This window comes from Nerophis lumbriciformis, linkage group LG01 (assembly GCF_033978685.3).
Source record: "Nerophis lumbriciformis linkage group LG01, RoL_Nlum_v2.1, whole genome shotgun sequence".
Taxonomy (NCBI): Eukaryota; Metazoa; Chordata; class Actinopteri; order Syngnathiformes; family Syngnathidae; genus Nerophis; species Nerophis lumbriciformis.
In genome coordinates, this window is record NC_084548.2 from 19,221,636 (window position 1) to 19,246,458 (window position 24,823).

General features: G+C 36.7%; 1 long non-coding RNA gene across 2 annotated transcripts in view; it reads right to left on the reverse strand.

The window, feature by feature from the left end:
• The window catches only part of LOC140678743 (uncharacterized), a 53,178-nt gene extending 28,913 nt beyond the window's left edge, over positions 1-24,265 (reverse strand). For both annotated transcript variants that reach the window (XR_012050360.1, XR_012050359.1), the window contains exons 1-2: positions 24,125-24,265; positions 3,362-3,438 (exon numbers count right to left, since the gene is read on the reverse strand). This is a non-coding gene — a long non-coding RNA (uncharacterized lncRNA). The remainder of the gene's footprint in view (positions 1-3,361; positions 3,439-24,124) is intronic.
• Between the last annotated feature and the right edge of the window lie 558 nt (positions 24,266-24,823).

Here is a 24,823-nt window from a genome sequence, read left to right on the forward strand (position 1 = left end):
GCATGCATTATTTGTTAAGGAATTCTAGAACACTTTGAAAAATGTTAACAAAAACTAAAATACTTTCTCATTGTTCCCATTGGGCTGAGTTTTTTCTTGCCCGGAGGTGGGTTCAGATCCGAGGATGTCGTTGTGGTTTGTGAAGCCCTTTAAGGCATTTGTGATTAAGGGCTATATAAATAAATGTTGATTGATTGATTGATTGATTGATTGGATTAAAATGTATTGGATTTCAAACAAAATAGCAATACTCCATTAGGGGCAGTGTCCCAGCAGATTCAACTGATTTTTAGTTTATTTCTTTCCAGTATATATTTTTGTCATATTTAAAAGGGGAACTGCACTTTTTTTTTTTTTTTTTTTTGCCTATCGTTCACAATTATTATGAAAGACATGACGACAAAGGGATTTTTTTTTTCTTTTAATGGATTTTAAATATTAAATAAAGATAAGTAAAAGTCCGCTTAAAGCTGAGCCAATTGGAGGTCCTTTATTTCGCCCATAAACTACAAAGAATAACCATTAAAAACGTGCCAACAATACTCCATTTACATTTCGTGACTTAAATGTTAACCAAGTATTAGTGATATTGTTATTATATGCGCTAACACAGACAAACTATTTATTGCGGCGCCGTGATCATTACCGTGTGTCCCTATGTTTACATCATCGAATGGTCTGCTGCTTCCTCGCTTCCTTTCTCCCTGGAAGTTTATTCTAGATCATAAATCATGCATCTCACAGAAGAAGTCTGACTAGGTATTCCGACAAGTTGGTACACTTTGACAGCCATTTAGGACCCGAAAATGGCCAGAGTGACACGAATGATCCGAAAAATTAATTGACAAGAATGAAGTCATGACAGCAAAAATTGAGGTCGCGTTATGTTAGATAAGTGGAATAGTTACGAGAATAGATTGCCGATAAAAAAAAGTTTCAAGAGTGAAGTTACTTTCGAAAGAAGAAGTTGTATATTAGAAAAATTGTGAACTGAAGAAAATAAAGTCTGAATATCGCAAAGTTATAAGTTAGGGATAGAAGGAGAAAGAATGTGAGCACAAGTTGTTCTTGTGTATATTAGTATAATGAATCACAAATGATCCTATTCCAGGTGTGCCCAAAGTGCAGCCCGGGGCCATTTGTGGCCAGCAGCTAATTTTAATGGCCTACGGAAAATTTAAAAAAAATATTATATAAAAAATAAAAAGTGCAATAAAAGAACACACAGGTGCAATGTAATGAGTAAATGTTGCATCATTGACATTAATAACACAAAGCTGCCATGCAGGCATTCTTTTACTTTAAAATAACCATTGCTCAAAAAATACAATCGTATAATCGACGGATAGAGATAAGCGGTAGAAAATGGATGGGCGGGCGGATAGAACTGAAGTTGATTGAGGGATTTAAACGTTGAAAGTAAAAATAATATATATTGACATGAGACTTATTTTTTAAACAATTTTATGAGTGGGGGCCTTTTGGATCCTCCAGACCTTTAGTCAGATAGTTTTTTTAATTGCTCAAATAATAATAATGTATGAAACGCAATGTTGTTATGAATTATTTAACTATTCAAGGTTCCAGGGTGTACCCCGCCTTCCGCCCGATTGTAGCTGAGATAGGCTCCAGCGCCCCCGCGACCCCAAAGGGAATAAGCGGTAGAAAATGGATGGATGGAGGTTCCAATTTCTTCACATAAAACATTCCATTTTGAAAATTGTTTGGGGGGGGGGAAAAAGGGTTTTCTATGAATAAAATGGTGCATAAAACACAAAAGAAACAAAAGCGTTATGCAATGGATAGATCTGTAGTTTAGCTATAGATATTTAAGTGTTAAAGTAAAAAAAATATTAATATAGGACTTATTCTTAACACTTTAAAGACTGAGACCGTTTTGGGTGCCCGGGACCTTTAATGTTCACCAAAATTAAGGGGAGCCCAAAAGATTACGATTAAGGCTGTCAAAATTAACGCAATAATAACAAGTTAACTATCTGTAGCATGGGAAATGTAATAAATACCCTTCAGTTGCTGTTGAGCCACAAGATTGAAAACAGTGAACAGAAATGCACAAAAAAAGGGTACATTATAGTAATTTTTTGTCTTAAGTCATTCTCCCGACAAGAAATCTTTTTATCTTCTATTGTTGTGAGACGGCATCACTGCAGCGACTGCCTGCTGGCGCCTTTGCTGCTTGCAGAGTGGAGCTTTACTTCCTTGTTTGGATTACAGTTGAGTGAAATAATAGCATCAAATTTAGATTTTTAAACTAACTGCTTTAGTAGGATGGAGTAAAAGCTTAGCAGAAAAGAATAGAGGTAGAGAGGAAGTCTAGTTATTCTTTATCGGGGACTTTCACGTCGTCAAACCATGTCTTCTGAAACCAATCACACACTTCCGGCTTCACAATAAAAGCGACACGCTTTACATATTGGCCTAACAACACTAACAAAATAAACATGTCTTACATTATGACCATGCTTTGTCAAAGATGTTTTGTAAAGTCATCTGTGATATTTCTGCCTAAATAAATGTTTTCTGGCCGATTGAAATAAAGTGTATATTATTTTATAACCTGTTCTGAATTATAGACCGCAATCACAGAATGTTTAGCTGGCTGAATATCACATTTTAATAATAAATAGAGGTCAAAACATTGTCATGCATTTATTCAGGTAGAAATATCCCATTTTTAATGAGCAAACATCTTTGACAATCAAACCATGATCGTAACAATTCACATTTTGTGTTAGTACTGCGTGAAACTGGTATCTAAACATGGTGTAGCTGCTCCTTCTACAGCAGGAATACAAATTATGTATTCATACAAAATACAAAATCTGGCAACACAACACAAACTTTTTTTATTCTCATCAAAAGCCTGTTTATGTCCATTTTGTGTTTAGCTGTTTAAAAAAGCATAATGTTTAAAAACAAAATGTTATTACAAACTAATTGTCTAGTCATGGTATTAAACGATTAAAAGTTATCCGTCTAAAGTACACCAATGACGAAAAATTATATATATCGGCGAATAACACGATTAGTTATGAGTTAACTAAGAACAAGCCGTAATTAATCAAGATTAAATATTGTAATTGTTTGACAGTCTTATTTACTATATACAGCATATATTGTATTGGTTTTGAAACTCAAAAATATAAAAATGGCCAGAGCAAGCTTTTATTTTTTACTTGTTCCGCAACATTTAGTGCAAACAATGTTTGCACAATCTTGCTAACATTCTTAGAAAGATTACCAAAAAATATACATATAAAAGAGTACTACATTGAACACTTTGTTAAAATGAGTTTACAGTATATTGCAAGCCCCTCTATATTACATGTTCCCTTTTCACCTTGCAGTCATCATATTTGGAGCGTCTGTGCTCGCAGTCTGGCAGTGAAGAACAGCGAAAGTGAGGAGGGCAGCGGCCTGGGTGAAAAACGACAGATGCCACGCTCAATAATACCAATGTTAAAATCTCCTTGACCTGCGGGGTCATCAAATAGCAACTCCAATTCGTTTCATATTTTCCTTGCCGGATCAATGGTGGCATAAATTTGAAGGCTCAATGACAAGAATAATTTAAAACAGATCTATAAACGATAGAATGCTATTCCCTATGGCCACAGATGAATAACAATGACCTAGGACCGGCATGAAAAATATTTGCTTGTGTTAAAAAAATGGACTATACGACATTAAATTAAGCATGTGTGCGCATAAACACATCTTTTCAATACTGTGCCTTTATGTGGTGAGTTCAAGTACATATTGAGGTATTGATCTTTTCGGAATTTCTTTGCCGTTTCTGCTCTGATCAGCAAGGAGAGGAAGGACAAATTATTTAACATATCTGAATAAATAATAACAATGCACAGCCCCCCACCCTTCACCAGCTTGAGGGATAGGGGGCAAATGTAAAGGTTGTGAAATGGAAATAATGTGCCCTAGAATAGGTGTGATGCTTATAGATACAGTGGTACTTTGGTTTTCACACACCGCCTTGGGTTTCGTACGATTAAACAAACGATGATGAGAATAATCCACCATAGAGCCAAAGAAAGTACAATATTAGTACAATCATTGTCAACGAAAACCTTAGAGTTCGTGTTTTCAGAGTGTCACTGAACATACCACACTGTTAGGGTAAGTCTAGCCCAGCTCTTTAGCACCGCCCTGGATCTCTTTCAGAGATGTGTGAAAATGGAAAAAGATGAAGAAAAATATGTATTTTTTGTTTTAATATATTTTCTGGAGGAGAACAAACATGACACAAACCTTCCTAACTGTTAGAAATCCCACTGTTAGTTATACATGCTTCACTGATGAGTAGTTGGCAAGCACCGTTTTGTCCTACTAATTTCAGCGATCCTTGAATTCATCGTAGTTTGTTTACATGTACAACTTTCTCCGATGCTGCCACAGAAAGACTTGTTTTATGCCACTCCTTTGTCTCATTTTGTCTACCAAACATTTTATGCTGTGCGTGAATACACACAGCTTTGTTGATTTTATTGATTTGCTGGAGTGCTTATCAGGCATATTTGGTCAATCCATGACTGCAAGCTAATCATTGCTAACATGCAATTTAGGCTAGCTGTATGTACATATTGCATCATTATGCCTTGTTTGTAGGTATATTTGAGCTCATTTAATTTCCTTTACTTATGTCCTCTGTGTATTTCAGGAGGCCCAACATTTTTTGACTCGGGGGCCGCATTGGGTTAAAGAAAATTTCTCCGGAGGCCTGGCTGTGTGTATGATTTGCCTGAGCGGCTAAGAGACACCGAGAGTAACAAGCGGTAGAAATTTGAAAAAAAAACAAAAACATTTATTTTTTTATTTTTTTATACTTGGGACTTCCCGCGGCCCGGGTTTTGGACGCTGGTGGGCCGTAGCTTGGGGACCCCTGGTGTATTTAATTTATATTTTCATGTCTATCCAGGGGTTTTCATGTCTCATGACACATTATATGTATGTAATATTGGCTGCATTTCTCATAGTTGTTTGTGTGCCATGTTGTTCCAGACTACAGCAAACATTACCCAGCTTGCAAGGATTGTAATAAATCCATTAGAAGAAGACAGCCTGTCGTTTCCTTTAACTTGGACACACGCATCTTTATAGACCTTTGGCCATTCTGAGCCAGTAATTTCCAGAAGTTATCTCATCCTGTGAGAAGCCTCCATTTTACTAATGATTTCCAATGTTGCAAAAATGTGTACGTAGAATAAAAACTAAAATACAACATTTCTGTCAACGAAGATTTGCGTCAGCCTTTGATAGTTGGTCAATATAGCTAATATAGACACTTACATCATGTGTTGCCTTCATTATAACACTTATATAAGGCTTTTAATTTTTTGCAGCTCCAGACATTTTTTTTTTGGTCCGAATGGCTCTTTCAATATTTTGGGTTGTCGACCCCTGGTCTAGCCAAACAAAAGCAATATGGTGCTTGTACCGTATTTTCGGGACTATTGAGTGCACTGTATAAGCCGCACACACTAAATTTTAGAATAATTTTTTTCTCCATATTATATCCGCAATAACTCTTTCTGAGTTATTTACACAGATATATATGTTTATTTACCTTAATTGTTTTCAAATGGTGCCTGTAACATGGCAGTAAAACAGATGATCAAACAAAACAGAAGTCTACGGAAGCCAGCTCCCAAAGAGGTTAACACAGTCAATAGCACCCCTTTGACATTTTTGGTGAATTTACTGAGAAATTTGTGAAACTGAAACAATACAAAAAGAATGCTATTGTACATTAATCATACTAACACATACACTTGTAAATGCGTTAGCATATTAGCTAATGCTAACAACGCTAGCTTGAGTACATTATGATAACACGTACAAATATGCATGAAAACACTATCAAACATGTGAAGCTATCGTAAGTATGATACAATTGGTGCTTGGAGTGATCATTGAAGAAACCATACGGGTAGCAACGTTATGGACGACAAGTAGACGGAACGGCACTTGTACTTCCGGTCCAAGGTACTAAACAGAAGGAAATACAGTAGACTTTCAACCCACAGCAGCTGCAGTAACTGAACTCGTCCAAAATATGGTGCCATAGCACAAAAAATAACACCTTTTTAGTGTCTCTGTCGGTGTTATATGAAAACTATTTGTTGAATACAAAGCATTATGGCCGTTAACAAAGAACAATCCATAAATTAGCCACACCGTTTTATAAGCCGCAGGGTACAAAGCATAGGAAAAAAGTATTATAAAACCTTATAGTCTGGAAAATATGATAGTTTTGTAGCACCTGATCATGCACCGACATCCTATTGGCAGACATGGAAAGAGAGCTACAAGCGCAGCTTAAGATCCGCCACTTTAAACGTGCCAGCCGTGCTTAGGTTGCCTTGAAAATTTGTTCCACCTTGCATTCCCTATTGATGTATTGTAAGGCTGCAGAGTCCTGACAGTGTGACGTGATGTGCTGTAAAGCGGTCTCAGAGCGATGTGAGATTGGTGAACGGGTCAAGTCTTTTGAACAGCTCTTTTAAGTGAACAACAAGAACCTATTTGTAGTTGCGAGCCATGTTTATGTACAAATTGCCCACTCGGTAACCTGACTGGACTATTTGACCAAAAAGATCAACGAAACACAAAATGAGACAAATTCAAAAGGAAACAGAGCAACGCAACGGAACATGTGGATGCATTTTACATTTAAACTTTAGCAGAGGAGTTGTGCAATTTTGCATACACCTAATTTTTATTGTAATTGTATTCATGTGTTATTTGTAGGCTACATTTTCACTGTATTAAAATGCGCTTTTACAAAAATTTTACAGTAAAGTTGTTGCACTAAATGTATCTATAGCTTGTGTAGTTTTTATTGTGCCACAAAGTGGTTTACATATCTGCCTTTCACCCCAGTGACTTGGGTTCAAATCCCAAAGGGATCAAAAAAGGGTGTTTTTTTTTTTTTAGTAAATACTAGTGAGTCACTGTAAGCATTGAGATAAGCTATCACCTTATGCAATGTATACAATGAAAACAAAAGCCAAAATAAATCAATATAATTAGAGATGTTTGATAAATGCTTTAAAATGTAATATCGGGAAATATCGGTATCGTTTTTTTTAATTATCGGTATCGTTTTATTTTTTTATTTTTTTTAAATCAACATAAAAAACAAAAGATACACTTACAATTAGTGCACCAACCTAAACCCCCCTCTTTCTGTTATTAATATTCTGGTTCCTACATTATATATCAATATATATCAATGCAGTCTGCAAGGGATACAGTCCATAAGCACACATGATTGTGTGTGCTGCTGGTCCACTAATAGTACTAACATTTAACAGTTAGTTGTACTCATTTTCATTAATTACTGAATTCTATGTAACTGTTTTTATATTGTTTTACTTTCTTTTTTATTCAAGAAAATGTTTTTAATTTATTTATCTTATTTTATTTAATAAATTATTTTAAAAAGGACCTTATCTTCACCATACCTGGTTGTCCAAATTAGGCATAATGTGTTAATTCCACGACTGTATATATCGGTATCGGTTGATATCGGTATCGGTAATTAAGAGTCGGACAATATCGGGATATCGGATATCGGCAAAAAAAGCCATTATCGGACATCCCTAAATATAATTTATATATTTGAATATTTCCACATATAAGAGCATAATTGGTTTGAATTTGAATAATTCAAATCAAATTGTATTTTATAACTGCCACCAGTGATTGTTTCCTTGGTAAAAACGTATAAAAGTGCCGCCAAGAGTCTTTAATAAAGGTAAAAGTGATGCTAAATGCTAATGTATCTATTTCATTTGCATAAAAAGTTTTAACAATTTGGGGTGTCTGGAACAGATGAAATGGATTGACACGATTCCGTGTTTCATTATTTATATCGTACAATTTTGTTTTCAATGGATCCATTGTAACGGATTGATAACAATATTGTCTGTTATTTTGGACAATTTGAATGAACATGGAGATATCTGCTGTGTTTCCAAACAGCCAAAATGTTCCGACACTTTTCCCCTTTCAGGCCAAGATTAGTGGAGTTCACACTCATACTGTTTTGCACAGCATAAAAGCCTCTTGCTGATAAATATTAATTTGGGCCTTCATGATGTATTTGAAAATTCCAGCTAAAATGTCACCACATGGAACATTATTGTAATATTTCAAGGCCTGAGAGCTATATTGATTGCATTTATTTGACTCAGGGGAGGAGAAATAATTCTTCAACGTGGAGGCACATCTGGTAGGCAAAGATGCGAAGCAGGGAATGAAAAAAATGCAAGATAATAATAAAACGAGAGGGGAAAAATGCTGGTATTTGAAGCCCTTGTTTCTGGAGAAAAGACAGATGGACTTTATATCTACTTCTATAAAATGTCTTTAAAGCCCAACAAAGAGCACATATTTTGTTTGGATTGTAACATTTTCTGTCGTCTTTGCTGCACACGATGTTCTTCACTTTCATTTCAAGAGTCTTAGCAGTATGCCTTTGCATTGCAGATACTGTCATTGCTTTTGGCTATACGGTATTGACTGGCACTGCATGGAGGCGTCTCACTGTCTTGGTGTGAATGAAGTGAAATTTGAGAAAAGACACTTTGACCCTCTGCCCCTGCAAGAAGATGCTTGGACTTTTAATCACCACTGATTGCAATGTAGGCTACTTTTCTTTCTCTTACTATTATTATTACTGTGCATTGCCTCAACATCAAAATTGCACACTTCATTGATATGTTTATTATTGTGGTTGTACAAGAACTGCACCGCACTAATTTGAGAGCGGTTTCTAATATGTTGCTAACATTATATAGGTAGAATACTAGAAACAGCTTTTCGTATGATGCTGTACACTGCAACCTACAACATGATGTTAATTATTAATACCTCTTTGAGCATTACTTTCTTTGGAAAGGCTCATTCTAAATGGATTGTGCAATGGTTGATGGTGATATGGGCGCTAAGTTTATATAATGCTTATAGTTATTGAATAATATATATGTGAAGACATCCTGCATACAAAATAAAAGCATGTCAAGAAAGTTTTGACACCTTCACACACAGGTGAAGATCCAACACTGCTCAAGCGCCCCCCACTGGCGGATGAGAGCACCAGCGCATACATGAGCCATCAAGTCCCTGCTCTTGCATTTGTGTTTAGATCAATTACTTTTTAAGTCTTCAACGTGCATATTGTGTCGAAAAGTGCGTCATTGTGATTTAAAGGATTAGACTAAAGAGGTGAGTTGGCAGGCATTGTAATGTCAAAAAATCATAAACTGTTTTGTTTTTTTAATTCTCCAGCTATGAAATATATTACATTTATAAATCAATAATTCTTACTTCAAGGACATTATTTACCAAAACAAGTAGTTCTGGTACAGTTAACAAGGGTTTACTGTATTTACTGTACGTACATTTGGTCATGGGAGTGTGCGTAAGAGACTCGACTAAAAAATTGCAAATCAAGTATACTGTGAAAAAACTCCGGAACAAATTTGTCACTGTAAATGTACTAACTCATGCACAAGTCATCATCTTTTTGCTTTGCTCTATTCACACAGCACTATAATTTACTAGTGTTGCACATATTAGTTATTTAAGTGCTTTTTTTATATTTAAGTTCATCTTTAATATTAATGTTTTTACATTGAACAAGAGAGCACAGCCTACCAAGTCAAATGTTATTGTGTGTTAAACATACTTGGCCATCAAAGCTGATTCTGAAACTCAGATATTAAGAAATAGTGTAATATAAGTTATGTAAAGATTTGTATTTACCATAAATAATCACATGTGAACATTAAACCAAAAGACTAGCTGACAACTACAATTCTGATTAATCATATATGTTTAATATGTGCTTATATCTCCTACTGCAGTGAAGCCAATTCAAAACAGCTATGCCGCTTAGGTTTTATTTGAAAAACTTAAAGAACAATCAATGGGCAAAAATGTTTTTAGACACTACATTCAGTCAGTCAGTTTCAGTTTATTTCGAACATGCATACGATACAATGTAATGCATCACATATTTCCAGTTGTTTCATTACAGCACGTCCGAAAAGGAGTAGGAAGAAGCACAGTTTATTTAATCCTACCCCTTTTCATACCATAGCAATTTTATCCCATTTCCCTGTTCTCTGTAACAGAACAGTGAATACATAAATAATAAATAAATAATATACCATAGTAAGTAAAAAAAAAAAAATTAAATACATAAATAATCTTTATCTCAAAAGGAAAAAAAAAAAAAGGGTTCATGATATTCATCATAATTATTGTTCTATGTCAGTGGTTCTTAACCTTGTTGGAGGTACCAAACCCCACCAGTTTCATATGCGCATTCACCGAACTCTCTTTAGTGATAAACAAAATGTTTTGTTTTTTTTCAAATTCAAGAAAAAGTTTTATGTTTTTTTACTGGTGAACAAAATGAACTGTGCATGAACATCACCTTGTTCAAAGAACAAAACCAACACAGTGCATGAACTCACAACAAATTACACACCTTACACACATTACCATGAATTGTTGATTAACGTGGACCCCGACTTAAACAAGTTGAAAAACTTATTCGGGTGTTACCATTTAGTGGTCAATTGTACGGAATATGTACTGTACTGTGTAAACTGTACTGTTTCATATAATGTATTCTCTTCCTTTGCAATCTACTAGAAAAAGTTTCAATCGATCAATGTAACAACCTGCAAATCAGATGGAAAATTAGAGGGAACATTGTTTGGGGGTATCCATAATACGCCGATAGGGAGAAGTTTTTATTCATACGATAAGTCGGATGTGTTTTTTCGGTGAGTCGGATGTGGCCGACTCACCGAAACCCTAGGGTTCAATCGAACCCAGGTTAAGAACCATTGTTCTATGTACTCTATGTAGAGTCTCTTAAACTGAATCATATTGGCGCTTTGTTTGATTGCTTTGGTTAATCCGTTCCATAATTGAATTCCACATACGGATATGCTAAAGGTTTTAAGTGTTGTATGAGCATACAAATGTTTTAAATTAGATTTTCCTCTAAGGTTATATTTCTCCTCTTTTGTTGAGAAGAATTGTTGTACATTCTTCGGTAGCAGGTTATAGTTTGCTTTATACATAATTTTAGCTATTTGCAAATGCACCAAATTGTTGAATTTCAATAATTGTGATTTAATAAATAAAGGGTTTGTATGTTCTCTATATCCAACATTATGTATTATTTTAACTGATCTTTTTTGTAACACCGTTAGTGAATTTAGCGCACATTTGTAGTTATTTCCCCATATTTCTACACAATAACTCAGATATGGTAACACTAGCGAGCAGTAAAGAATATGAAGTGATTTTGTTCTAGATAGAACATGTTTAGCTTTATTCATTATTGATTTCTCTTGTACTGTTACCAAATAGCATGATTTTAGTTTTACTGAGATTCAAAGATAGTCTGTTTTTGTCAAACCATATTTTTAATTTGTTAATTTCTTCTGTTATTTCTAATAGCTTTGTGTGTTCTCTCCAGAACAAAACGCATTGACATTTTGGGGTAAAAAGTTTTGACTACACAATAAACTGAAATAGTGCGGTCATTTTAAAAATACGTCCGTAAATCTGTCACGACGACAGCATTCAAAGTGATGCTAAATTGGCAATTATTTCGATGGGATTTTGAATGGACGTGGCCCCGATGTTGCTGAATTGAACTACAACTATTACAAAGAACATGTTGACTCAAGCAGGACAAGTAAACACCTGCAGAGCGACAGATGACAGGCAGCCATAATCATGTATCCCCCTTAGTGGTTGTGGCCCTAAACAACCGATTAGTGTTTAAGCCAGGGGCCGGCCCCGGTAAGCAGGCAGTGGCAAATACAAAATACAGAGAGGAAAAAGCGGCTGGGAGACTTTTAAAGGGGAACATTATCACAATTTCAGAAGGGTTAAAACCATTAAAAATCAGTTCCCAGTGGCTTATTTTATTTTTCGAAGTTTTTTTCAAAATTTTACCCATCACGCAATATCCCTAAAAAAAGCTTCAAAGTGCCTGATTTTAACCATTTATAAATAAAGTTGATTTGATTTGATTTGATCATTATATACACCCCTCCATTTTCCTGTGACGTCACACAGTGATGCCAATACAAACAAACATGGCGGATAGACCAGCAAGATATAGCGACATTAGCTCGGATTCAGACTCGGATTTCAGCGACTTAAGGGATTCAACAGATTACGCATGTATTGAAACGGATGGTTGTAGTGTGGAGGCAGGTAGCGAAAACAAAATTGAAGAAGAAACTGAAGCTATTGAGCCATATCGGTTTGAACCGTATGCAAGCGAAACCGACGAAAACGACACGACAGCCAGCGACACGGGAGAAAGCGAGGACGAATTCGGCGATCGCCTTCTAACCAACGATTGGTATGTGTTTGTTTGGCATTAAAGGAAACTAACAACTATGAACTAGGTTTACAGCATATGAAATACATTTGGCAACAACATGCACTTTGAGAGTGCAGACAGCCCAGTTTTCATCAATTAATATATTCTGTAGACATACCCTCATCCGCTCTCTTTTCCTGAAAGCTGATCTGTCCAGTCCAGTTGGAAATGCATCTGCTTTGAGTGTCGCAGGATATCCACACATTCTTGCCATCTCTGTCGTAGCATAGCTTTCGTCGGTAAAGTGTGCGGAACAAACGTCCAATTTCTTGCCACTTTCGCATCTTTGGGCCACTGGTGCAACTTGAATCCGTCCCTGTTCGTGTTGTTACACCCTCCGACAACACACCGACGAGGCATGATGTCTCCAAGGTACGGAAAACAGTCAAAAAAACGGAAAATAACAGAGCTGATTTGACTCGGTGTTTGTAATGTGTTTGAGAAAATGGCGGATTGCTTCCCGTTGTGACGTCATCGCTCCGAGAGCGAATAATAGAAAGGCGTTTAATTCGCCAAAATTCACCCATTTAGAGTTCGGAAATCGGTTAAAAAAAAAAAAGGTCTTTTTTCTGCAACATCAAGGTATATATTGACGCTTACATAGGTCTGGTGATAATGTTCCCCTTTAAAAGCAAAAGAAAAATAAAGGGGACTTTTGCGCATGGACTTATATAATTAAAAGATAAAAGCAAAAATGATTTACAGTTTAAAAAAAATTTGATTATATGGTATTTGAAAACTACCTTAAGTTAATTATTTTGATGTTATCCTCTTGATGTATTAATATTGATTAAAGCACATGAATGTATAAGGTTTGAAAGGTCAGTCACTCACCACAATGTAAAATCCTGTCAAAAAAAAGCCAAGATGATTTCCTCTTTCTGGTTAAAAGTGCATCAGCATGTGCAAACAACAACCACCAGCTCAACTATTGGAATTCTTGTCACACTTTTCATTAAAACTTTGTTGATGTTGCACAGTTGCACAGATGAACTATCCAGGGGCCCGCGCCTTCTTCATCCTTCACTCCACCAGCAATCAGGAAGTTTTCATCCAAAAACACGACAATAATAAAAGAGCCAACCAAGGATATCCTTAATAATGAATTTACGCCACAACCCAAGACAACGTCTTCAAAAAGCAAATACCTTTTTATCGCCATCTGTAGCGAGGCACCTGGGATGTTCGGCTTTGTGTAGCAGAGTGAGGAGGGAAATCACAGTTTTTTGGAACAGACAATGCGAGCATTTGAATAAGAGATGAATTCAGGGAACACCTTCTCAACTCCCGCATTATGTACAAAAGGTACACAAAATAGGAAAAAAACTGAGGGAGAGAAAACAGCATCACTAAGAGGCGCTGGCATTTTCTATAGAGTTCAATCAAAGCCGTTTGCGCAGAGAACCTCCTATATTTGGAAATAGACTGCAAACAAAACAAAACAAAATATTTGTTGTTTCTTTTCTTAAGAAAAAGAACAATCTTTAGGAATATTTAATTTAAAGTCCCCTTGTCGAAATGTGTTCAACAAAAATATCATGCAGGGTGGTCATGTCTTTATACTGTACAACACTCATTAAAGTGGACCTATGATGAATGTTGTCTTTTTTTACTTATACATTGTGTTACAATGTTGGATACTGGTGTTGAAAAATGCCAAGGTATCAAATTATAAGGTTCATGCGTGCTGGCGTGAGCTTGTACGCAGTTTTGGATGCCTCTGTTTGCTGGGTTTTGCAGTCTGGCTGCGTTGTGATGTCACATCAAGGTGGATGTCTTTAATTTGAACATTGGGTCAAACGCTTGGCCTCAGGCTTTGAGGAAACACAAAAAATTGTAGAACAAAATATTATTTTTATCTAATGATGATCAAATATTTTCATCTGAAGTGAAGTGAATTATATTTACACAGTGCTCTTTCTCTAGAGAACTAAAGCATATTACACAGTGAAACCCATTATCTACATCAGGGGTCCCCAAACTACGGCCCGCGTTATAATCCCAAGTAAAAAAAAAAAAATTTAAAAATTAAAAAATACTGTATATTTTGTTTTTGTTTTGTTTTATTATTATTTTTTCAAATCTGTCCTTTCTAATCCATTTTCTACCGCTTGTTACTTTCGGTGTCTCCTAACCGCTTGGACAAATCATATCTAAAAATGCATTTTCCCATCGATAACGTGACATCATCGCGCTTGATTCGGCCCCCGGCCAAATTTTTTTAACCCAATGCCTTAACCCAATGCGGCCCCCGAGTTAAAAAGTTTGGGGACCACTGATCTACATCTTTAAGCTTCATTTAAACCAGTGTAGGTGACACTGGGAGCAGGTAGGTAGATTATCTTGCCCAAGGACACAATGGCAGTGACTAGTTTAGTTTAGTTTATTAAGGATCCCCATTAGTTTACACCGCAGTGGAGACTATTCTTCCTGGGGTCCAGGCAAAAAACATCACACAATCACAGAACAAAAGATTACAATGCAGTACAACATAATCAAATAATAAAATGTTGTAATACAAAAATAGCAACAACAAAGAACCAAAAAAAAAAACCACTAACTTCAAGTTTACATAATAATGTTCATACCAAAGATAAAAAGAGCAATATAAAAATATATATATATATACTTTTTTTTTTTTTTGCAAAAATAAAACAAAGAACCAATGGCCTAAAATATATACATTAGTGTACCAAAGACAAAGAATAAGTGACGAAAAAGTACCATCCATCCATTGTCTACTGCTTGTACCATAATCAATAAAATAGTCAATAATCAATAAAACCAGTCATGACATTAGGTACAATCTAGAATAATCTCTTTCCGCAATACTTCTCCTCTTAGTCTATTCTTAAAACCCACTATGCTAGGACGGCAGAAGCAGGAATAGAACCTGGAACCTTCAAATTGATGGCACGGCCCCCGACAGTGTGGTGGAGTGTCCGTGCCAGCAATCTGAGGGTTCCTGGTTCGATCCCTGGCTTCTAACACCCTAGTCACGTCCATTGTGTCCTTGAGCAAGACACTTCACCCTTGCTCCTGATGGGTCGTGGTTAGCAAGGCTTGCATGGCAGCTCCCGCCATCAGTGTGTGAACGTGTGTGTGAATGGGTGAATGTGGAACTAGTGTCAAAGCGCTTTGAGTGCATTGAAGGTAGAAAAGCGCTATACAAGTATAACCCAATTACCATTTACCATATCTAACCTTCGCATGTGCATAATAGCACATACAAACCCCGTTTCCATATGAGTTGGGAAATTGTGTTAGATGTAAATATAAACGGAATACAATGATTTGCAAATCCCTTTCAACCCATATTCAATTGAATGCACTACAAAGACAAGATATTTGATGTTCAAACTCATTAACTTTTTTTTTTTTTGCAAATAATAATTAACTTAGAATTTCATGGCTGCAACACGTGCCGATGTAGTTGGGAAAGGGCATGTTCACCATTGTGTTACATGGCCAACACTCAGTAAACGTTTGGGAACTGAGGAGACACATTTTTTAAGCTTCTCAGGTGGAATTATTTCCCATTCTTGCTTGATGTACAGCTTAAGTTGTTAAGTTGTTCCGTTGTGGTATTTTAGGCTTCATAATGCGCCACACATGTTCAATGTGAGACAGGTCTGGACTACAGGCAGGCCAGTCTAGTACCCGCACTCTTTTACTATGAAGCCATGCACATTGATGTAACACGTGGCTTGGCATTGTCTTGCTGAAATAAGCAGGGGCGTCCATGGTAACGTTGCTTGGATGGCAACATATGTTGCTCCAAAACCTGTATGAACTTTTCAGCATTAATGGCGCCTTCACAGATGTGTAAGTTACCCAGGTCTTGGGCACTAATACACCCCCATACCATCACAGATGCTGGCTTTTCAACTTTGCGCCTATAACAATCCGGATGGTTATTTTCCTCTTTGGTCCGGAGGACACGACGTCCACAGTTTCCAAAAACAATTTGAAATGTGGACTCTTCAGACCACAGAACACTTTTCCACTTTGTATCAGTCCATCTTAGATGAGCTCAGGCCCAGCAAAGCCGACGGCGTGTCTGGGTGTTGTTGATAAACGGTTTTCGCCTTGCATAGGAGAGTTTTAACTTGCACTTACAGATGTAGCGACCAACTGTACTGACAGTGGGTTTCTGAAGTGTTCCTGAGCCCATGTGGTGATATCCTTTACACACTGATGTCGCTTGTTGATGCAGTACAGCCTGAGGGATCGAAGGTCACGGGCTTAGCTGCTTACGTGCAGTGATTTCTCCATATTCTCTGAACCCTTTGATGATATTACGGACCGTAGATGGTGAAATCCCTAAATTCCTTGCAATAGCTAGTTGAGAAAGGTTTTTCTTCAACTGTTCAACAATTTGCTCGCCCCATCCTTGTTTGTGAATGACTGAGCATTTCATGGAATCTACTTTTATACCCAATCATGGCACCCACCTGTTCCCAATTTGCCTGTTCACCTGTGGGATGTTCCAAATAAGTGTTTGATGAGCATTCCTCAACTTTATCAGTATTTATTGCCACCTTTCCCAACTTCTTTGTCACGTGTTGCTGGCATCAAATTCTAAAGTTAATGATTATTTGCAAAAAAAAAAAAATGTTTATCAGTTTGAACATCAAATATGTTGTCTTTGTAGCATATTCAACTGAATATGGGTTGAAAATGATTCGCAAATCATTGTATTCCGTTTATATTTACATCTAACACAATTTCCCAACTCATATGGAAACGGGGTTTGTATGTGTGAAATGTAGTGACATAAATGCTGCAAAAAAACACTTCAAGACATATTTAAAGAGTGTACATTTTCAAAACATAAATTATGATGCTTTTGAAGAAGGTGGGCGTGGTTTCATTTGCAATCTGGCAACGCCTCTAGAAACGAACATCTTGCAGACAGATTTTTAAAAACGGGTTATAAAAGTGACTGTGGAGCAAAATGTATGCAAAATGTACACAAAAGCTTATTCAATATATATTATCTAGACCAAAAAGAAGTGCTTTAAATGTAGATTAAAATTATGAAACATTTCTAATTGCTTTTTTGTCGCCTATAACTCAAGTTTAGTCTTAGCAGGAAGTCAGTTGGAATGCAATGTTCTCGCCTGTGAAAATGATTTGAATAGGGATTTTGGACAAAGTCTTTTCAGTGTTCCTAAAATAGTCCAATATAGAGGGAAATAAGTTGCTGCTCCTTAACTGACCATCCATCATACTCATCTAATTACCACTGATGTTACTGTTGTTCTTGAATATGTCTTTAGCTATTTTACATTTATTAATGTCCAGTCTATGTATTACTTCCATGCCCAAAAATATTCAATATTATCTTTTATGGTTTAATGCTTAATTTGTGGACCATCCAGATGTAAATAAATACTTTTACTCCTTGCAAGTGTAAAATTAAGTGTATTCCACCAGATAGCTTGATGAATATTTTAAATATTATATTTATATATTTTTTCATGATTTCATCTTGCTTGTATATTCACCACTAAACCTTAAAAAAATAGACTCGGATATCTGTGCAGCTGTCGCTAAATAAATGTAAGCTCTTTAGCTATTTGCCCCCCAAGCTAAAACAAGAAGTGTCTCGAGGTCACATAGTTGCAACCCAGCAGTTAACCAATTTAAGCACAATAATCAATTACTTTGTTTTAAGGGCCAGATTTAGACTGTAAGGACCAGTATTGTGAATAAAATTATAAAAATATAATTGAAACATTATGAACTTTAACAATTCCAATACCTGTTTTTGATAAAACAATAATAATGTCACATGTTACCATTCACACTCACTGTGATTTAAACCATATCATATTTTTTTTTTTTTTTTAGAGAGTAAGGCATATTGCCTGTGAAGCTATCCAGCCAGTCAGTATATCCCCTACACGAATGAGTAGTTATCAATAAAACTGCATGGTTATATTATGCGGGTGACGTTTTTTTATATTACTTGGGTGCCGCCAATTGAGGAACCAATATTATAGTACAGTGGTTCTCAAATGGGGGTACGCGTACCCCTGGGGGTACTTGAAGGTATGTCAAGGGGTACGTGAGACTTTTTTTAAATATTCTAAAAATAGCAACAATTCAAAAATCCTTTATAAATATATTTATTGAATAATACTTCAACAAAATATGAATGTAAGTTCATAAACTGAACATCAAATCAAGTAGGCTATTCCATTCATTACAATGCAACATTGCAATATTGACAGCTAGATTTTTTATGGACATGTTCCATAAATATTGATCTTAAAGATTTCTTTTTTTGTGAAAAAATGTTTAGAATTAAGTTCATGAATGGATCTCTATTACAATCCCCAAAGAGGGCACTTTAAGTTGATGATTACTTCTATGTGTAGAAATCTTTATTTATAATTGAATCACTTGTTTATTTTTCAACAAGTTTTTAGTTATTTTTATATGTTTTTTTCACTGCTGGACTCTCGAAAGAGGTTCCGCAGCCTCCGAAGCAGAACCTCCAGGTTCTGTAACAGCTTCTTCCCTCAGGCCGTAAGACTCTTGAACGCATCATAATTACATTATCCCCTCAACTCCCCCCAAAATGGATTAACTCGCTACAATAAAAAAGACAATATAACATACATCCATAAACTTGGACACATGTGAAAAAGTGCAATATATTTATCTGTACAGTAATCTTATTTATTTATTTATATATATTTATTCATTTTATATATATATATTATATATATTATTTATATATATTTATTTATTTATATATGCACCTTATTGCTTTTTTATCCTGCACTACCATGAGCTTATGTAACGAAAATTCGTTCTTATCTCTGCTGTAAAGTTCAAATTTGAATGACAATAAAAAGGAAGTCTAAGTCTAAGTCTATCTTTTTTTCCAAATAGTTCAAGAAAGAACACAACAAATGAGCAATATTTTGCACTGTTATACAATTTAATAAATCAGAAACTGATGACATAGTGCTGTATTTTACTTCTTTATCTCTTTTTTTCAACCAAAAATGCTTTGCTCTTATTAGGGGGTAGTTGAATTAAAAAAATGTTCACAGGGGGTACATCACTGAAAAAAGGTTGAGAACCACTGTTATAGTACATCACTTTTTTGTGTCTTTTATTGATAAATAAATTATATAATAATAATAATAATAAACAAACATAATTGCATTTATGTTCCATATTATTCTATATATAGGTTATTCAAAGTTTAATAAATTGTGGTTTTACATTGGACTTTTTAACTATCAAGTGGCGGAGGTGTTTATTCTTGAGCAGCTATTCTTACATACCAAAGGTGACCAAGGTATATAAGGCCACTTTTCAGATTCCTGATCCTGTGTAAGCTCCTTTTGAATGACACTAGGATATGTGCAAGAGGGGATATTGTTTTTGCTGAATTGACAAGTGCTTGGTGTCCTGTTTGGATAAGCAAGCTTTAAATCAGGTGCACTGAGACTCTGTCTGCAGGGTGCTCTAAGGTCACACAATAGCTATGTGGGCGTGGGGTTGAATCCACTGTCACTATACTAAGAGAACATCATGCCAAACATCCCCAAATGTTCTCACTGTCCCCCCATGGCGCACAGTCCTTATGGCTGTACTGGTTACAGGTTTTAAATATGTTCAATTTGTTATTTTGCACTAGCAAAAACTATTATTGAAAAATGTATTCCCCATTAATTCATTTTAGTACAAAACCTGCCTCAAAGTACATTAACGTTTGGTTGTAAAAGTATAAAAACTTTTCACATTGATAAAAAGAAAAAAACATGTGAAAAATGTTTGTAATGAAAGGGGGGGCTCAAAATAAAATTCTACTCTGTGCCCCTGTTTAGCCAGGGGCAGCCGTGAGAAGAGCTATAGAATTATCTTCCTACTACTTTTCACACATGTTGAACTGTACAAATGTAACCATGTGATGCAACTTGTTAAAGAGGAACTATACTTTTTTGGAATTGTGCCTATTATTCACAATCCTTATGTAAGCCAAACACACATACAGTACGTTTTTCTTTTTTTATGCAGCCTAAATAGTCAATAAATGCTGGCAAAAGTCTGCTTACAATTCTGCTTAGAGAGCGCTTAAAAGCATCCAAACACTTCCACGAACGTTTCATCAACAGGCACACTTATAACAACATGCAATGTTTTCGTATTTTTTTACGTATTTTGCTCATTTTAAGCATACGGCGGCGTATTAATTTCATGGACGCAACACGTTTGCTTTTGACTAGAGACGTCCGATAATGGCTTTTTTGCCGATATCCGATATTCCGATATTGTCCAACTCTTAATTACCGATACCAATATCAACCGATACAGATATATACAGTTGTGGAATTAACACATTATTATGCCTAATTTTGTTGTGATGCCCCGCTGGATGCATTAAACAATGTAACAAGGTTTTCAAAATAAGAGAAAAACTTCAACTCAAGTTATGGAAAAAAAGTGCCAACATTGCACTGCCATATTCATTATTGAAGTCACAAAGTGCATTATTGTTTTTAACATGCCTCAAAACAGCAATTTGGAAATTGGGACATGCTCTCCCTGAGAGAGCATTAGGAGGTTGAAGTGGGCGGGGTTGGGCGGGCGGGGCTGAGGTGTGGGGGGGGTGGGGGGGGGGTAGCAGGGGGTGTATATTGTAGCGTCCTGGAAGAGTTAGTGCTGCAAGGGGTTGTGGGTATTTGTTCTGTTGTATTTATGTTGTGTTACGGTGCGGATGTTCTCCCGAAAAGTGTTTGTCATTCTTGTTTGGTGTGGGTTCGCAGTGTGGCGCATATTTGTAACAGTGTTAAAGTTGTTTATACGGCCACCCTCAGTGTGACCTGTATGGCTGTTGATCAAGTTTGGCTTGCATTCACAGCCATAGATATTATGTGACTGGGCCGGCACGCAAAGGCAGTGCCTTCAAGGTTCATTGGTGCTCTGTACTTCTTCCGTGTACACAGCGGCGTTTTAAAAAGTCATAAATTTTACTTTTCGAAACAGATAATTTCCGATATTACATTTCAAAGCATTTATCGGCCGACAATATTGGCAGTCCGATATTATGGGACATCCCTACTTTTGACTACTACTCATGGCAGACTGCATAAGAGCCAACAAACATAATAAAACCCCACTTGCTGTACAATATCTGCTCTCACTGAGATGCCGACTGATGGGATGTTGATATATTAGATGAAGAATGACTCATAATCATCGCAAAGGAAGGAGAGGGGTGCAACCGACCGTCTTTTCGGGTCTTTTTCGCCATTTCCGGGTCCAAGTTGGCAGTGAAAGTGTACCCACTTCTCGATTCAAGGCCACATCCGTTTACTACCCATGATTTATAATATAGAAATAACTTTTACCAGGTCAGAGGCAAGAGAACAGCCCACCAGCTGATGACGTCAATACAGCAGCATAAGGAAGTTACCTCTGATCAATGTGTAGGTCCTTAAAGGCCTACTGAAATTACATTTTTTTATTTAAACGGGGATAGCAGATCCATTCTATGTGTCATACTTGATCATTTCGCGATATTGCCATATTTTTGCTGCAACTTTTGGTCGCTGATAAAAAAAAGCCTTGCCTGTACCGGAAGTAGCGTGACGTCACAAGTTGAAAGTCTCCTCACATTTCCCCATTGTTTACACCAGCAGCGAGAGCGATTCGGACCGAGAAAGCGACGATTACCCCATTAATTTGAGCGAAGATGAAAGATTCGTGGATGAAAAACGTGAGAGTGAAGGACTAGAGTGCAGTGCAGGACGCATCTTTTTTCGCTCTGACCGTAACTTAAGTACAAGGGCTCTTTGGATTCCACACTCTCCTTTTTCTATTGTGGATCACAGATTTGTATTTTAAACCACCTCGGATACTATATCCTCTTGAAAATGAGAGTCGAGAACGCGAAATGGACATTCACAGTGACTTTTATCTCCACGACAATACATCAGCGAAGCACTTTAGCTAAGGAGCTAACGTGATAGCATCGTACTTAACTGCAGATAGAAACAAAAGAAATAAGCCCCTGACTGGAAGGATAGACAGAATATCAACAATACTACCAAACTCTGGACCTGTAACCACACGGTTAATGCTGTACCGCCTGACGAAGCCTAGCAATGCTGTTGCTAATGACGCCATTGAAGCTAACTTAGCTACGGGACCTTGATAGAGCTATGCTAATAACATTAGCTCTCCACCTACGCCAGCTCTCATCTGCTCATCAACACCAGTGCTCACCTGCGTTCCAGCGATCGACGGCGCGACGAAGGACTTCACCCGATCATCGATGCGGTCGGCGGCTAGCGTCGGATAGCGCGTCTGCTATCCAAGTCAAAGTCCTACTGATTGTGTTGCTGTAGCCAGACACTAATACACCGATCGCACCTACAGCTTTCTTCTTTGCAGTCTCCATTGTTCATTAAACAAATTGCAAAAGATTCACCAACACAGATGTCCAGAATACTGTGGAATTTAGCGATGAAAAAAGACGATTTAAGCTGGCGACCGACTTATTCCAAAATGTCTGATTCAACTACTGACATCACGCGCATACGTCATCATACCTAGACGTTTTCAACCGGAAGTTTCCCGGGAAATTTAAAATTGCACTTTATAAGTTAACCCGGCCGTATTGGCATGTGTTGCAATGTTAAGATTTCATCATTGATATATAAACTATCAGACTGCGTGGTCGGTAGTAGTGGGTTTCAGTAGGCCTTTAACATTAGCGCTTAAAAATGTGAAGTGAAGTGAATTATATAGCACTTTTCTCTAGTGACTCAAAGCGCTTTACATAGTGAAACCCAATATCTAAGTTACATTTAAACCAGTGTGGGTGGCACTGGGAGCAGGTGGGTAAAGTGTCTTGCCCAAGGACACAACGGCAGTGACTAAGATTGCGGAAGCGGGGATCGAACCTACAACCCTCAAGTTGCTGGCACGGCTGCTCTACCAACCGAGCTATACCACCCCAAAATAATGTCGCTAATACATTGTTAATATTCAGGCCATGAAATGTTAATATATTGTTGGCAGTTTTTAGATGATTTATGGGTTTTAATGGCTCTATGGTAAGCTTACTTTTTTTTATGAGTTAAAAGGCATTAAAAAATCTATGTGTTCTTGTCTCTCATTGGGGTTGTGAATTATAGGCAACATTCCAAAATAAAATGCAGTTCCCCTTTAAGCATGTCTGAAACAAATAAGTCATACCATACAAATAACAAACAAAAAAAAACAGAAAAGCACAAACATATCAAGTTATGGATAATTAGGATAGAAAAGATATATGTATTTTGAGTTTACAGCCAAAGAACAAATACAAAAAAAAAGAGTAATAAAAATACATGAATAGAAGAAATGATTCCCCTTTTGAAAAACAAAAAAACATCAGTAAAGAAGAACCATTATTTTCTATCAGTAATAAAGCACACAACAACTGAGTCTACATACGAAACAAAAAAGGGAATTTAAGTAATTGGCAAGATTAAGTTGGCTTCATTGGATGTTTAGGTAAAGGTACATAAATAAATATTGTGTATGTGTGAGATAATGACAGTGGAAGACAAAATGGCCGACAGGAAAGAGAATGTTTTAGAAGAGAAAGTCATATGAAACCATTAAGAAGAAACTTTGGGGACTTACTTTCCATGCAGACAGGAATGTAACAACTTCTGAGCAGGTGACTGCTTCTCATAGCCAAACAAATAGTATTCCTATTTTTCCTGGGCCTCAAGAGGCCTTTCATTTTTTCTCCCCTCATGTTTTCTTCTGTCAAACTACCTGTGTGTCCCATTTATCACTTTCCCCACTTCCTGTTCCTGTCTTGCACTTCCTGGATCTGAAGCCATTTTGTTTCTAGCTAGTATATCTACACTGCTCAAACAAAGTTATCTTTCCTCACCTTCCACAAAGCCACTTCTTCTCATCTGTAAAAGTCATTGACAAAAAAAATCAAGCAATGTAACTATATCATACAATTAATGAACTATAAGATATCAGAAAACCATCCATTCATCCATTTTCTACCGCTTGTCCCTTTCGGGGTCACGGGGGGTGCTGGAGCCTATCTCAGCTGCATTTGGGCAGAAGGCGGTGTACACCCTGGACAAGTCGCCAACCCTGGACACCCTAGTATATATATTTTTAGGGACCGAGTCCCTTTGGGACAGAGGACCCTATTGTATTTCTAGCGTTTTATTAATATACCGCCGCCTCTTTGAGCTGTAATTTGACCCCCTTAACATGCTTCAAAACTCACCAAATTGGACACACACATCAGGATTGGTGAAAATTGCGATCTAATCAAAAAACCAAACCCCAAAACTCAAAATTGCGCTCTAG